Below are 15,228 nucleotides of genomic sequence, written 5' to 3'. Positions count from 1 at the left end.
CCGCGCTAACCTCATTTTCACTCCTCTGCAGCGCGGTAGGTGCTTTCTGCACAGCAGATTCAAAAGCAGGCCCGTGGTAAACAGCGCTCCCAAACTGCTGTCCGCTTCTCCATCCTCTGCTGAGAATAAACGTTCCTGTGATGTGGCTCCGCATCCCACTCTGGCTTCCTCTTACAATGTTCTCCGTCTTTCTAAGTAGGAAATTGCACCGTGCGCCTGTTTGTTTTTCTCGGCAGGGTGCTGTTACAGCGCTGTCAGTCCCTACCTTCGGCTTTCCCGGGCGTCCCACGCCTTCCGCGCTGCCGGGAGCGCGGCGGCTGCACCCGTGCCCTGTAATCCCGGGCTGCGGCGGTGCCGCCGTCCCCCCTCTCCTCCCACAGCCCCGCCGCTGCCGCGCGTGCCGGGCCTCCCTGCTGCAAAACCGCAGCGAGCGGCCGCGCTTGCGGGCGGGCGGCAAACCCGCCGCAACGTGTTTCGGTAACGGCGGGCAGCGGCGCGGCTCCTCCTGGCCGGGAGCAGCCCGGCCCTCAGCCGACCCTTCCCGGCTGCTTCTCCAACCGCGCCGCTCCTCCCCGCGGGGTCCCGCTCCGACCCACCGGGGGGGGGCCCGGCCCGGCCTGGCGGCGGCGGCCCCCGCGCGAGGCGGCCGGGGGGCGGGGCCTCCCGCCCCTCCCCCGCGCGGAAGATGGCGGCCGGGCGGCGCGGTGGCGGCGGCGGCTCCCCCAGCGGCCGGAGGGACGCCCCGCGGCCGGGAGCCGGCGGGCCGCGGCCGGCCTGAGAGCTCCCCGCGGCGCCGGGGGACGCCCGCCCTCCGGGAGCCGTGCCCTGCCCACGCCAGCCCGCCCGGCGGGGCCTCCCTGCGGCAGGTGAGGTGGAGGAGGTGGAGGCGGAGGGCAGCGGGGTGGCGGCGGCCCGGGGCGGCGGGGGAGGGCGAGCGGCGCTGGTGGGGCCGGGGGAAGTTGTGTGCCGGCCGGGGAACGGCGGCCCGGAGGAGAGCGGCTGCGGCCGCCGCCGGGGGGGGGGGGAGCGGCGAGCTGGGGCAGGCGGCGGGGAGGGCGCAGCCCCCCGCCCCCGAGGCGCAGCCCCCCGCCCCCGAGGCGCAGCGCCGTCCGCCCTGCAGCCACCTGTGCGGCCGGGGGGGGGGGGCGGTCTCGCCGGGAGCCGACCCCGGAGGGCACCCGGGCCCCGCCACGGCGGCCGCGTCTCCCGGCGGCGCCCGGGGCCGGAGGTTTTGCAGCCCTGCCCGGCTGCTCTTCGTGGGCGCCGAGCCGCCGACACGCGGTCCGGAGCAGCAACTCCTTCCCCGTCGCCTCTGCCGTGGCTCCCGCCCCTCGGAGCCCCCTTTTCCCTGGCCGCCGGCTGGGCGCACGGTCCTGTGCCGGAGCTGCGCTCCCGGCCTCGCTCCGGCATTGTTTACCGCACGGCGTTGTGCTGCCAGCGGCAAGGTTGCTTGGTACGGCGTCGACTGCTGCTGAACAGGTCGGCACGCAGCGCGGCAGAGGATGCTCGTGTCCCCGTCGTACGGCCACAGCTGGACTGCGTGTGCTACACGCACTTCTGCTAGGGGGTTGTGTTCAACGGAGGCCAACAGCGGGTAGGGTTGTGGTAGCACGAAGACACGATGAAAATGACGTTACGTAGGAAAAGCTGATGGAACGTGAGGAATCGTTCCTATAGTTTTTCCCATCCTTTAGTCATTATAACATATTTGCAGTGGTACAGTGATAAATGAAGCACGAGACGCCCCTGTTTGCTTATGCAAGAGTGAATAAACGCTGTGTTGCCTGAATTAGAAGTGGGCAAATGTATATGTGAATTCGACCACAAGTTACCCTACTCCACACTGGGATTCTTTGTGACCAGTCTTGCCAAAGAAGTATTCAGAGTTGTTAATTGTGTGTGCATTTCTCATGAGGAAACGTAACCTTGCCCTTTGTGGCAAAAAGGTAAACTAGAAACTTCTGATGAATTTTTCAGGTTCTGTGCAGTCAACTCAATTATCTACGATAACTGGGCTGGGAAATTTTGGATGATGGAAGAATCTAGGTAGCGCCAATCCGGTGGGACACCTTGTGTACAAAGACACCCTGAGAGCCAGAAATAATTACAAGCTCAGCATTAGCCCCAAGAGTTTATTGGGCTGGGTGCCCACACGTGCTCACGTTGCCCATGTGAGCTGGCTCTGCATTCGCACCAGGAAGTGGTCCCGGAGCTGAGCCCCGTCAGGCTGCTGCACAGAGACACCTGAGGCACTCCATCTGCAGTGGGTTTGTGTGGTGTTTCTGCACTGGGCTTCTCAGTGCAGCTGTTCTCATGGCACTGAGATTGCCAATCCAACTCCTGGCAGATTGGACCTAGAAAGGCTTTTTAGTTTGTACTTCATGCCACACAGAAGTGATTGCGCTGTGTTAAGAGCTAGGCCAGATCCAAAAGCAGCCCGACTCTGCTAGACCAGATCTGAGCCAGTGGAAAAACTCTGTGCTCAAATCTGGCAACCAGCGTAAAACGTTCTAAAACTTTTCCACTGTCAGCAACTGTGAACAAGTACGTATCTCATAGGGTTATTGTCTTGTACACTTGCTGCTTTAAAATTTTTAAAATTTTCTTCCTCATCCCAAATTCCTCTTTTTGTTCTTTCTTCCCTTTTAGTTTTTGCTCTTCTATAAGTCCATAATACTATTTTCCGTGCTGCTTCTCGAATGTGGTGTCTTTTCTTCCTCTGTTTCAGTGGGTTTTTTCAGCCCTTGTAAAACTGCTTTTTCTTTTGTGTGTATGTATATGATTTTGAACTGGGAAGTACTGGAAGTTTCAAAAAGCAGTGAAAATGAGCTGCAGAGCAAGGACACAGAGCAGAAGTAGTGGTACATCTGTCCATGTCAAATTTTTCGCTCCAGTTGCAGAAATGACTTTTGCTCTTGGGTATGGGTTCTCAAGCCTGGTGTCAGAGTGGAGAGCGGGGGCCAAGCCTGCCCTCCAGTAGTGCTGACCGTGAGGAGAGAGTTCTGGGGCGTCTGGCAGCAAAATGGGATTGTGATACAGAAAACTGAGAATCACTGTTTAAGGTATGGAATAATATCTGCGAGTGTTTTATCAGGACGTGAGCGTGTGCACTGGCAAGCTGCGTCTTTTTCAGCAGTATCTAGTAGTGCAGCGACGGTGCTATCTGCTGCGTGGTTTTTCTATAAGGTGTGTTTTACTATTGTGATGCCTAACCTTCAGTCTGGTCTGCATCAGAATTCATGCAGGTGACCTGGTAGAAAAGCCTGAGACCAGTTTTATGTTAGCATTTATAATTCCATGATTTCTTAAAAAGAAAAGGGGTAGATACCCAAATGCAGATGAGGCCTTGATGTGTCCTGAACCAACGCATATCTGCTCACCACTGAGCCTTGTTTCAGAGGTTTAAATGCCTATCTGAGATCTCTCAGTGGTATATCTGGAATATGCAGCGATTCTCTGAGCAGAGCTGCATAGATAAGATAATCCGTTCCATTTTAATTGGCAGAGTTGTTTACACATGATCTCCCGCTCATTTTCCTCTTTTAAAGGAATGCGTATCCATCCCTGATTACAGCTCAGGTCAAAATCCCTCAGCACTTGTAGCAAATCTCTTTTAATTGGTCTCATTTAGCTCTCATAAGGTTGTGTTTTAATTCTCTCTCTTCCGAATCCTTTTCCCTAGTCTGTAATGTAATTTATTACAGGATATTTTATAGACAAGGGAACAGCCTGTGGCTGTCGGCAACCTTTGCAGTGTATCAAATTTCCAGCTCAACAGGCAGCTGCAGTGGAGTTTGTGGGTGTAAGGCAGTGATGCTGCAGCAGCAGCAGCGCACAAGCAGTCTGCGGTGGCGGTGCCGGGCACGAGTGCCGGGTCCGTCCCAGATTCTGGAATTAATTGGGGTGAATGCTCCTGTTTGCTGTCTCTGCTTCTCTAGCCTTGCTTATGCAGGGTCTTTGAGTTCAATTTTTCCCTTTCTAGCTGTCTTTCCAGTGTCTGCGATTGAATGCAAGTACATCTAAGTTGCTGCTGTTGTCTGATGACGGGCTTTGAGCAGCACAGAATTGATAGAAGACTAATGCTGGGAGCATATTTTTAGAAGGCCCAGAGCAACATTAGCTGTCTTTGTAAAATTCACTGTGACTTTCCTGAACACAATTGCTTTGGTTAATTGAACATAATGCAAAGAGGTGAAGCTCTGTATTTTATTGTGCCTGCACCGAGGCACTTCACCTCTGGCCTGTAACAGCACAGTCTGCAGGCACGGGGTGCTGGTGCAGCTTGTGCCTGATCTCTGGGTGCTCTGACATCAGCTGGGGAAGTCTCAAAGGCTGGGGGTTTTTTGTTTGGTTTTTTTTTTTTTGAGCTGTGCCCCCTGCCCTTACATTGGCGGTTTTCCCATTATAGCAAAATCAGAAGGGAATACGTGCCGCTGCTTCAGCCGCTGCTTCAGTCGCTGGAGTTGAGATCCCAGGCTGTGTGGTGCAGCAGCGAAGGTACAGGCAGACTTTCTGCTTTGCTGATCCTGCTCCGGAGGCAGGAATCTCCAGCAGAGCTGTGGAGCACAGCTATGTCTTAAATAGCCACTGAAAGATTTACTGGAGTACATACATCAGAGCCCTAACTGTTCTTTCTGCATAGTGATATTTGAAGGTCTCAGGCCTCTGGCAATTGCTGTTTGGGGACTGTTTTTCAATGGAGACCCATATCCAGAAAGGAAATTATATAGATCACTAGACTCAATCCATATGTGCCCTATTAAAAATGCAGTAGAAATCTCTAGACGTGCATGATGAATTAATCTTCTGCACCAGGAAGATAGCTTCCATCGTGTTCTTGCCTGCTCTAATATTTTTAGTAAGCTAACTGATCTAGCAGTGAATGCAAGGGGGTTGATAAGATTGTAAAGTGCAGTTTGGATCTTCTCAAAATATTTATGGCTTATGCTGGGCAGTGTCACAAGATCTGTTTTCACAGAAGTGGGAATTGGTGTTTGCTTGGTTTTTAAAGCTGCCCAAACTCTCCAAACAAGGAGAGGGATGGTCACAGCCTATCTATATATAGACTCAGCCTGCTTTTGAATTTGTTGAGTAAAATGAATAGTGCAAAATAAGTAAGGACAGCTTCACGCAGCACTTGCTTATGTACTAACCCCACCAAGAAGACGTTCAGAAATACCTGTCTCTTCCAAGCGTGGTTGTAGCTGTACGTAACCGAAGCTGTTCTTCCTTGCTGGGGTTGCAGACATTGAATATCAACAGTGCTTGCAGCTGCTCTCAGGCTGAAATGTTAACACCTTAACTTAGCCTAACATACTGCACACTTTCTTTCCATAAAGTGAATTTAATATTTGTCGGTAAATACAAATTATGAAGTTAAGCATTAAAGCTAACAGCGTTTAGATACCAACCTTCGTATTTTTTTTTCCAGAATCAAAGGAGGGTGAAAAGGAGAGACATGTTTTCTCCTCTGCTCAGCGTATGGGGCTTGTGCAGGTCTTAACACTGGTCTCTGCGCTTTGTGTGTTTGTCATGCCGCAGTTACCATCTTCAGTGCTTTGGCGCATGTTTTGAGTGTGGGATGGGAATGAGGGAGTGGGATCTAGGGTTTTGGTGGGATTCGAATAGAGCTGTACTGCACTAGTCTGGTCGGTTTTCTCCCTACACTGCAGTGCATTATTCTGAATTCTTTTTTTTTTTAACTTTTGGAAGGGTTTGCATTAGTGGAAAAGATTGTCTTGGGTATTCCCTGTAAAGCAAGAGACAGCAGAGTCTGTCCCTTCCTCTCCTACCCTCCCGTCCTAGTACTGTAGCTCACATGAGGAGACAAGGACTTGCAGGTACCTCCTCAGGGAGGAAGGGTCTCCACAATGGGGGAGAGAGTAGGACATGAAACTGCATGTGTTAAATGACATGCCAACAAGTCATAGCCCTCTCTGGGGCTAGGGATCACTGCTGCTTTTATTTATTGATGTATGTTTTTCCTCTGTATTCAGGAGTTCCCTTGGGAGCTGGCATAGCTGATGCAACAAGGAAGGAGGAAAGAGGGACAGCAAAATGGCAATTTTATCCCTTCTTAATCTCTTTTTGCAGTTCTGGTCTGCCATCTGCTCAGTCTCTTTGAAAGCATACAACCCCAGCACCCTTCCCTTTCTCCTCTGCTTGTTTCTCCAGTCTCCTGCATCCTTCATTTCTGCATCAGAAACTCTTCAAGGATATGGCATTCCTCTGAGTGGTTCATGTTGGGAGGCTCCTGTGTCAGGACCATCAGATTATGTGATGGAGCAACTTGTTTTTCTTTGATCATGTTTAGTCTTATGGTTCCAGATGATTCCATTAGCCTCATATTTTATTGGTCTTTCAGCTTGTCTCTAATTAATGCTAATATGCTTGGCAGTAGTTCTGAAGTAAAATCAGAGCTTGCATGTGGATTTTTAGAGCTCTTCAACAGATCTTAACTCTTAAATTTTCAATCACTTTGGTATAAATTCCTCAAAGGAAACAGTGGGATGACAAGCCTTAGCTGTGATAGACTCCAAGTAGTAGAGATCGATTTAGAAAAGAAGGGAAACTTGAGATTTACTTTAGGAAGGTTAGAAGAACCCCAGAATATTTTATAAATGTCTGTTTTTGTCTTAAGAGCGTCTTACTGAACAGCTTTGCGTTAGCTCTCTAGCCCTACCCGGTGCTTTAAAGTGCATGGGAAATTTCATGTCAGAAAGGGCTTTTAAAACAGTCAGTTCTGTCGTCTCTTGGATGATGCAAGTTGGACTCATCTGACTATGCACAAAGATCTGCAACTAAGGTGACCACATCTGAGCTAGGCAATATAAGTTCCCTTTATATTAAGGGTATGTTAGGGTGCAATTCATTTCACCCTAAAGCAGATGTCCACATTTGGTGAGGTGAATCACATTCTGGAAGTTTTTTTTTTGTTTTTCCACTGAATATAATGAAAACTGAGGATGTTAGTCCAGATGTAGAAAATGTCAGCAGGACAGATACCTGAGCAGAAGGTAAATTGAACACCTCCCAGAGTGACACTAACTTGCTCCTAATCCTGGACTGCTTTCAGCAGTGTAGCATTTTTAATACCTTCGCTGATAATTGTTTTACATGAATTTGTCTCTTCTGATCTTTACTACCTTTCCCATCTTTAGAGCACTTTTTCTCTAGATTTTTTTTTTTTTTAAGCTAATGCTGATGCAGTGATTCTGTGCCACTCACACTTTATTCTGAAAGCTTTTGCAAATGCTGAATGTTATGGCATGCTCCGCAACTGTTGATTGTCTTTGTCCTTGCCTCTGTGGTTAAGTTGTTCAGCAGCCAGGGTTCCCCTGTACTCTGGTAACTAGGACCTTGCTGTGGTCCTAGCCAGCTATGCCTGTCCCAGAGAAGTCAGACCAGGTCATGAGTAAGTTTTTGTTCAATTCAAAACCTTGACTGTTGAGATTATAGTTGGCTCTGGAAGCAAGCTGAATGTCAAAATGTCAGGTAATGGCCTATGATTTTTTTTTTTTTTCTGTAAAGAGACAGGCTTCTCTCCTGCACAGCCTGGGTTTTGCACTGCTGGAAGTTTTAACTTTGAACGAATGGTGAGATCAGGCTTGGAGTGGCCCAGTGCAGTGGCACGTTGCGTCTGGATCCCTGCTTGAGATGAATAATGTAATTTCACAGCAAGTTGAATACCTCCTAATACTTGATGGCCCAAGGTGAACAAGGAGCACAGTAAGACTGGGAACACTGTGCAATCTAATTCAAGGCAGAAATTTTCAGTGGAGGAAAGGTTGGTGTCTTGGCTGACTCCTTAAAATGTCATCCTCTTCCATCTGTCATCGCCGGTGTTTTGTTTGTGTTTCTCCTCTGGGCATCACCTACGTGTGGGTCTGTTTCAAGTGTAGAGATGTCTTTGAAGTGGTATCGTTTGTCTCAGCTGTGGACCTACAGAACCAAAATCATCGGCACCTTGCTGTTGATGAACTGCTTGTCCTTCCAGTTATCGAGGGCTGCAGAGGTATTAAAAAGAGCAGGCAGAAACTAGTGTAGACGTTGCATCCATCAACACAGAGTGGCCGTGCATGAGGACTGCTGCAGTTCCCTGTTTCATCAGCTGTGTGAATCTGCTTTCAGGAGAACGATGTGAGCTATCACAATGCTGAATCTGTCTCTTCAGTGGGATAAATTGGGATCCTGGCTCAGTCTGGCAGCTGCGAAGAGGCAGATTCATTTCAGCATTGAAGCCTGGCATAAATTGCTAGTCTCCATGTTTGATCTATTGTCCAGAACATCTCCAAAACATCAGGCTTCCTCCTGCCCCCCCCATTTCAGTTACAAATAATGTATTTTAGTTTGTTACTTGTAATTTTGTTGGTTTTATTCATTTTTTAATTAAATGTTCTGGATACAGTCAGCAGTACTTCAGCTCAAACTGCATGTGCTTTACTTGTGGCTGAGTCATAATCATCTTCCTCATAAGCAGAGATCTGTCACTGTCTCCTGATTTAGTTTTGTCTGCAGGCTTTCATCCATATCCTTCCTTTATGTTCCTGTTTCAGATCTGGCCACTTGTATCAAAGCATGATGTGAATAAGCCTACTTCCCTGAGTCAAGGCTACCATGAAAACGTGCTGTTATCGTGCGCTAGCGTCTATAGTTTAGTATCGTGTAACTGTGCATGGAACAGAGTATGTTGTCATGGCCCAAGTCCACATAAACATGTAAACACAGAGCTTTCTGCAGGAAAACTTGCTTTGCCTCAAACAAAATATTGATGTTTGCCTTTCCCAGCCTTACTTTTACATACTAATTCCTCACTAACCACACGTGAAGGTACAGTGCCTGTGGTAGCAGGCAGAGCTCAGAAGTCCCTTTTGGTCTTGCGTTGCATATGTGGGCAGGTTAAGAACAAGCTAGTGTTCAGGGATTGTCGTAATTGCAGTTGGTGTTGAGTATAATGTTTCTCTGAGGTTGTTATAGTTAATTCTTTTGCATGTTGTAGAGCTGTTGTATAATTGTGTTATTTATATGTCAGTCCTAGCTTTTTCCCATTGCTAAATGAAAACGGGGTGAAGATGCCCTTTGAACATACTCCTCTTGGTTTGCATTTAAGCTGATACTACCACGGAGGAAAGCAATCCAATCCTATCCTGATGCTTCTCAGTATTGGTACGATACTCAGCAAGCAGGATCAGGAAACTGATGTGGAAATTAAAATAAACAGAAAAAAATGAACCTCCTTTTTTGCTGTGTTATCACTCTCCAGGAGAGAAAAGTTGCTTTTCAGTTCATCAGTAAGAAACCCAGTCAGGCTCAAATGCTTTTGTATTGGCACGCTGTAGAGTGCCTTGGGGATAGGATGAGTTGATGAGGTGCTAGGACTGCTGTCTTTGGAGAAGAGGTGTGACCACCTAAACACATGCCAGATGATCACCTTAAAAGTATGATTTTATATGGTGTAAGCTGAAGAGGAGTCTTATGCTACTTCTCTTTGCATCAGTCCTGCAAAATTTTTAAATGTAAAATTTATCTAGATTAGACTTAACTACCAGTGGTCATGACAAACTCCAAAAGGATATCAGAAACAGGCATCATGGTAAGAGCTGAGCTGCATGCCCAGCAGACTGAGAACCAGTAACTGCAGCCCTTCATTCCTGCCTGTTCTGTTCCTCTTTTAATTGGATACTGGATTAATTTTTAAATCAGTCATTTCCTCTGAGGGGAAGGATTGAAGAAATCATAGCAATAGGCATTTCTAAAGGAGATGTGTCCAGGGGAAGAGGAAAGCAGTCGCTTTGATTAAGGTGCAGACCAGACCTGGGGTCACAGGTTCTGCACTGTATTTTTTTGCATCCTACTCCAGGACCTGCCAGCTTCTTTGATGAGCAGTGCTGCATTATCTTTATGTTCCTGTGCAATCTACCAGAAAGACGTGACATGTTATGCCAGAAAACTATTTATGTCTCTATAGAATGGTTCTTGGTTTTGTTTTTTTCCATAGCTTGTTAAAAAAAAAAAAAAAAGAGATGCTTCTGTGTTTTCTTCAACATCTTTTCCTAGCACCCTGCCACTGACAGTCTGACCCGTGATACTATTCTGGACAGGTCTTTGGCAACTGAAATTGTTGTGAGTGCTCAGGTCCCTTCCCCTTCCTGCAATTATATCTTCCTGAAATGCATCCTGTGCAAGGGTGAAGATCAGCAAGAGGCAATGCTGAAAGGCAAAGCAGTGGAAATTGATACAGTGTCTTCACTGGAAGCAAGGCTGTTCTTGAAGGATATGTGTGTAAACCGTTTGGTCTTAAAGTCTATATTGAGTAGTTTTAAAAATGGGCAAACTTTTAAAAATAAATACAGACAGACAAACACCCCTTCATACAGATGTAGGGTGTCAACCACAAATGCAAGATTCCATTTTTCCCCGTGTCGTTAGGCTTCATCTGGAGAAAGCATTAGGTAGGGATGCAGAGATTGTTAGGTCTTCATGGGCTAGTGATTTAGAAACCTTGTGCTTGCTCTATCAGGATGGGACTGATAGCACCAAGCTTGAAAATGAGCGTTGAGAGCTGTACTGGTTTTGTCCTGTCTTCGCAACCCTTTGGCACTGGTGTCATACAGCATCTGCTGCTGGCTCTCTGTTGGGATATCTGTAACTTCCTGGGGCTGTATGGACTTCCATCTTCTCTCCCTTTGCAGTCGTGACCTTTTACCATAGCTGTCTTCCAGTGTAGCTATGAAACTGCTGACAAAGCTGGGGAAGTGGTTGCAAGGCTTGTTGAGCACACATGCCAGGACTTTCGTGATGGCCAGAATAAGATGAGGGAACTCATCAGCCAAATGAAATGGGAATGACCTTGTATGCGCAGACATTAGGATATATAATCCAACACTCAAATTTAGATTTCCTACAATGAATTATCCTTAGGTAATATTTTTTAGGAAAATCTTGCCATCTCACTTGATTCTACCTGTCTTGAAGGAAAAGGAAGGAGAAGCAGAAAGAAATGTTTCGTTTCATGTAAAGTTATGGGAACAGACTGGCTACTGCAGTGAAATCCATCCTGTGAATGTGAGGAGACATCTCATCCCTTTCTTCTGTCTGTAAGGCTGGCCTCACTGAGACTGCAGAAATAGAGATCAGTGGGGAATATGAGGAAGAAGTAGAAATTACTTTTGACTAGTACTGATCTGAATCTAGCTTCGAGTTGATAATACTGGTGTGAAAGACTCTTTGTCCTATTACTGTCACCCAAGAGCATCTTAAACAGGGATGAAGAAAGGTCGCATCAAAAATTCTTAGAAATGTTTGTTAATTTTTATTGGTTTTGGAAATGGCACATTCTAAGAAAGCAGTACATGAGAGCAGCGAGTGGAGTAGTTCTTCCCCTGTTGGGGCTGCTTGGATATGGTCTCTCTCTCCTGGGGAGCAGGTCATACAGTGCATTTTTTTGGCTTGGCAAACTTCCTGCACAAGGTCAGCATTGCCATCACACTGGTAGCACAGCATCATCGTGCTTTAAATGTAGTAGCTGCAGAGGCTATAAATGACTACTGATTTTTTTGAATGCTGCAATATTTAAGTATTCAGCTTGAGGCATTTTATTAAAGGGGCCTTATTACCAGAGCGAGTGCCAAGTGCTTTAAAAATTCTGCGCCTATTTAATGTAGCTCATATTGGGCATAACTAATCACTGCTAAGGCTTAAAACCTTTGGCGTATAGTGCATCTGGGAGCAGGTAGCTATGAGACTGGGCAGAGGAATCCCCTTTCTCTTCCTGTATAGTGTGCAGAGCATAGTAATATGTGGGCAGCAAACTAATGCAAAGTGCTCTCCTGTCTAGTGTTTCATTGTTCTTTCTGCCTGAGGCTTTGCAGCCTTGGTCTTTTTTAGTTAAAATCTTTAAACAATGGATTATCTGTTTTCACAGGCTTTAGAGGATTTGAAATAGCAGTCACCCTTAGGCATTTGGCTCAAGATTACAGCAATAAATACATTCATCAGAGCCCCCTGGCCCTTCCAAGAGCCAGGCAGTCAGAAGATTACCTCTGCCATATTCTTCTGCTTCTAACTCCAGTGAAGCAGGTCAACCTCTTAACAATTTGAGGTAAGCCCTGTTCCTCCTGACCATTTGCACTCAGATGGTTTGTGAGAAAGGGGGGGATGTGTGTGGTGAGGTTGTGAGCACCTACAATAGGGGACCTTCATTCTTGCTGGGATGTTGGCTTTTACTACATTACCAACCTGGATTTTCCAGGACATCAGAAACCTGTTTTGAAAGCCAGCATTGCCTTTTTTTCCCCCCAAAGCCCAGCAGTCTGAAAATTTCCTATGGCTTTAAAATTTTCAAATTGGAATGTAACTTTAATCAATATTAACATTTCTGATCTTTGTGTGTCAGCTGCTATTTTTCTGAAAGATGGTGCTGGGACTGGGAAGGCCCCATACCAGAGATTACAAACCAGTTGCCACCCAGCTGTGATATCTGACGTGGCAGTTTCTGTAAGAGCGCTTCCTGATTGTGGTGTTTAAACAGTGAATGTAATGTTTTTCTTCTGTTACTGTAAGATCTAAAGTAGTTTACAGATATCAGACATTCTGCTGTGTTGCTTTGGAGAAAGATGTCAGCTGTCAGAAGGAGACCCAAAAGTCAGTTCCAATAAAAAGGTACATTTTCTAAAGCAGTTTATTTCTGGTTAGAAGAGCTGTTTGTCGTATGACTTTGCACGGGCTGTGCTTTGCGCTATGGGACTTACTTTCTTCTAAAGAGCAGCTTTATCTCCAGAAAGTTCATTGCATAGAGAGATCTGTGATGTCTATACATCTGAGGTCCTGTGAAGATTTCCACCACCAACAGATTCTATTGATTTTCATCAAGTGCTATTTCCCAGCCTTCTGAGCTGTTCTTATCGTACCACATCATGCTGCTTATCACAATTAAATAGCGTGTGCTGGTTGGCCACTGGCTTTATCAAAAGACCATCCCAACACAGGTATGCAAATTGGAAAAGGAGAAAATTCGATTCTCTTTGGAAGGTTTTTGTACTTTGCTTCATTTTTTTTCTTCCTTCCAGCGAGTAAGTAACGATAAACATTTACTAAAGCACGCTATATGTTTTCAAAGTATATAATACACATTACCTTTGCCTTGGAAAACTTTGAGCTTGCTTTTTAGCAAAAGATGTAAGTATTCAAAGCATTTGTAAATAGAGCTGAGTCAGCTTCAGCACTTTGCCACATAAATTTTTATCAGAAGATGGTGGAAGCATGGAGTCTTTCTTTGGGCTAGTACTTAACAATGAATGCAGCATTTTCTACTGTAGTTTTAGTCTTTACCACCACACCTCAATTCCCCTTCCAGGGGAAAAGTAGTCTCTTTTTTTTTTTTTTTTTTTTTTAGTGGGTGGATAAGAATTATGAGAATTGGTAACTTAACTAAGTGACGCAGCAGGTTTGTGTCTGCAGTCTAGAGAATCTGTATATTGAGGCTGGTGTCTTTTTCACTAATGTGGATAGGTGGGATAGGGAAATGAATATGAACTATCATGAACATGAATATCTGTTACTGTGTTTTTGACTATCAAAAAGAATAGAAGTGTATATACAAAATATACATAATGTGTGGTTATTGATACTGCATTACAGCTAGAGTACTCTCTTATGTTCCCATGAGAACTAGCTGAGACATACAATGTCAAGGGAATAAATGTAGCTTAAGCATGGTTAAGAATTTGTACAGATGGTTAGAAATTCTGAAGACGGCACCCCCACTGAGCATGCGTGAGCCTGGGGCTGACCCTGGTTTCTCCCCTGAATTGCAGGTCCCTGCCTGTTGGATATGGTCAGCACTGGAGGTGCACCAGGACTGAGAACCTGTCCTGTAGTCTGGACTCTGCAGTCTCTGTATAGAGGGGATAGGAGGGAGCTCCTGTACTGGGGCATCCAGGGGTTGTGAGCTGGAACAGGCCAGCATACAGACTGATCCTTAAAGGAGACAGTTATAAGTTGTGGGAAATGAAGATGGTGGCTGTTGAAAAAAGATGTCTGATTCTGGGAAATGAATGGGGTTCATAGATATGGTGGACTAGTAGGCTTTTGGGTGCTAATGAAATGGAAAATACTGCATCAGGAGGGTACTGCATCTGTCAGCTTGTGTGGCCAAAGGGGAAATGTTAGGCAGGGAACTGACAGATGACCAGCAAGGACAGGCAAGTATGGCAGGAGGAACATGAGAAGGTTAGATTATAACAACAGGTTAGGTGGGAGAGACAGGCTTTGGAGGAGAAAAGAAGATGAAATAGCTAGGATACAGATAGCAAGAAGTAGATACAAAGGTTTGTAGGACCTTCTTGTGCCTTGGATGGAATGCAGGTCTCTGAATCTGAAGACCTGGCTGTCAGAGAATCCCTAAAACCTTCTGGCAATGCTGCTTCCATTTTATAGTTCTTCCACACTGAGAACAACCACCTATAGTTGCTATAAGTTTTGGTTAGCTCAAGATGCCCATGTGGCAGATCAGGTGATAGCTCTGCCCATGTGATATCAGTGGGATGATTATGTAGTGGAATTCATCATTTAGGATTTTGTTTTAACATGGAGATTGGAGACAGGAGACGACACACACATGGAGGCATGTGTATGGATGTACACCACCACATTCAGATATTCTGAAGGTTTTGAGGACAAACACTCATAAGATAGAACATATCAGAATTAATTTTGCTTATACAACCTTAATACGTCCCCCTTAAATAAAAAAATTTCTGACTTACATAGATCATGAAAATACAGGGGAAAAAAAAAATTAATTTTCCGAAACTTGTTCTTTTAATTCTACCATCTATACATGTTTTATTGTAATTACTGTAATGAAGAAAGCATGATACAGAGTGAAAGTTTTTTTGTATCTACTGGTATTAATTGAACTTTTGGAACCCAGCAGTGTGAGTTAAGCAAGCATTGTTTATGTATTAGTTCTTTTTACTGGTGTTATAAAATGGTATGTGCAATTTGCAGCCTTGAAATACTAGATCTTGGGAGCTGAATTTGCTCTGTTCGCTAGGACTTTTTTTCCCCTGTCTCTGGGGAATAAGGAGTTGCAAAAAAAAGTCATACCTTGAATTACTTCCTGTATTTTGTCCTTCGGTCTTCTCTTCTGTGACAATAGCATTAGTGTTTTGGCCTAAAGGACAGTGAAGCTTTGCTAGCATACAGGGAGAAAAACCCATAAATCTA

General features: G+C 45.8%; 1 protein-coding gene across 9 annotated transcripts in view; it reads left to right on the top strand.

Annotated features, from left to right (window-relative positions):
* Window positions 1-670: 670 nt before the first annotated feature.
* NDST2 (N-deacetylase and N-sulfotransferase 2) overlaps window positions 671-15,228 on the top strand; it is a 148,891-nt gene continuing 134,333 nt past the window's right edge. For 8 of the 9 annotated variants that reach the window (XM_075505116.1, XM_075505111.1, XM_075505115.1 and 5 more), the window contains exon 1: window positions 671-866. The gene's annotated coding sequence lies outside the window, so the exon portion shown is untranslated. Of the gene's footprint in view, window positions 867-11,923; window positions 12,101-15,228 lie in introns of all 9 variants that reach the window. The other variant, XM_075505109.1, reaches the window with a different exon arrangement.

This window comes from Mycteria americana, chromosome 6 (assembly GCF_035582795.1).
Source record: "Mycteria americana isolate JAX WOST 10 ecotype Jacksonville Zoo and Gardens chromosome 6, USCA_MyAme_1.0, whole genome shotgun sequence".
In the NCBI taxonomy this organism is placed as follows: Eukaryota; Metazoa; Chordata; class Aves; order Ciconiiformes; family Ciconiidae; genus Mycteria; species Mycteria americana.
Note: the sequence above shows the minus strand (reverse complement) of the source record. Positions and strands in the feature narration are given on the sequence as shown.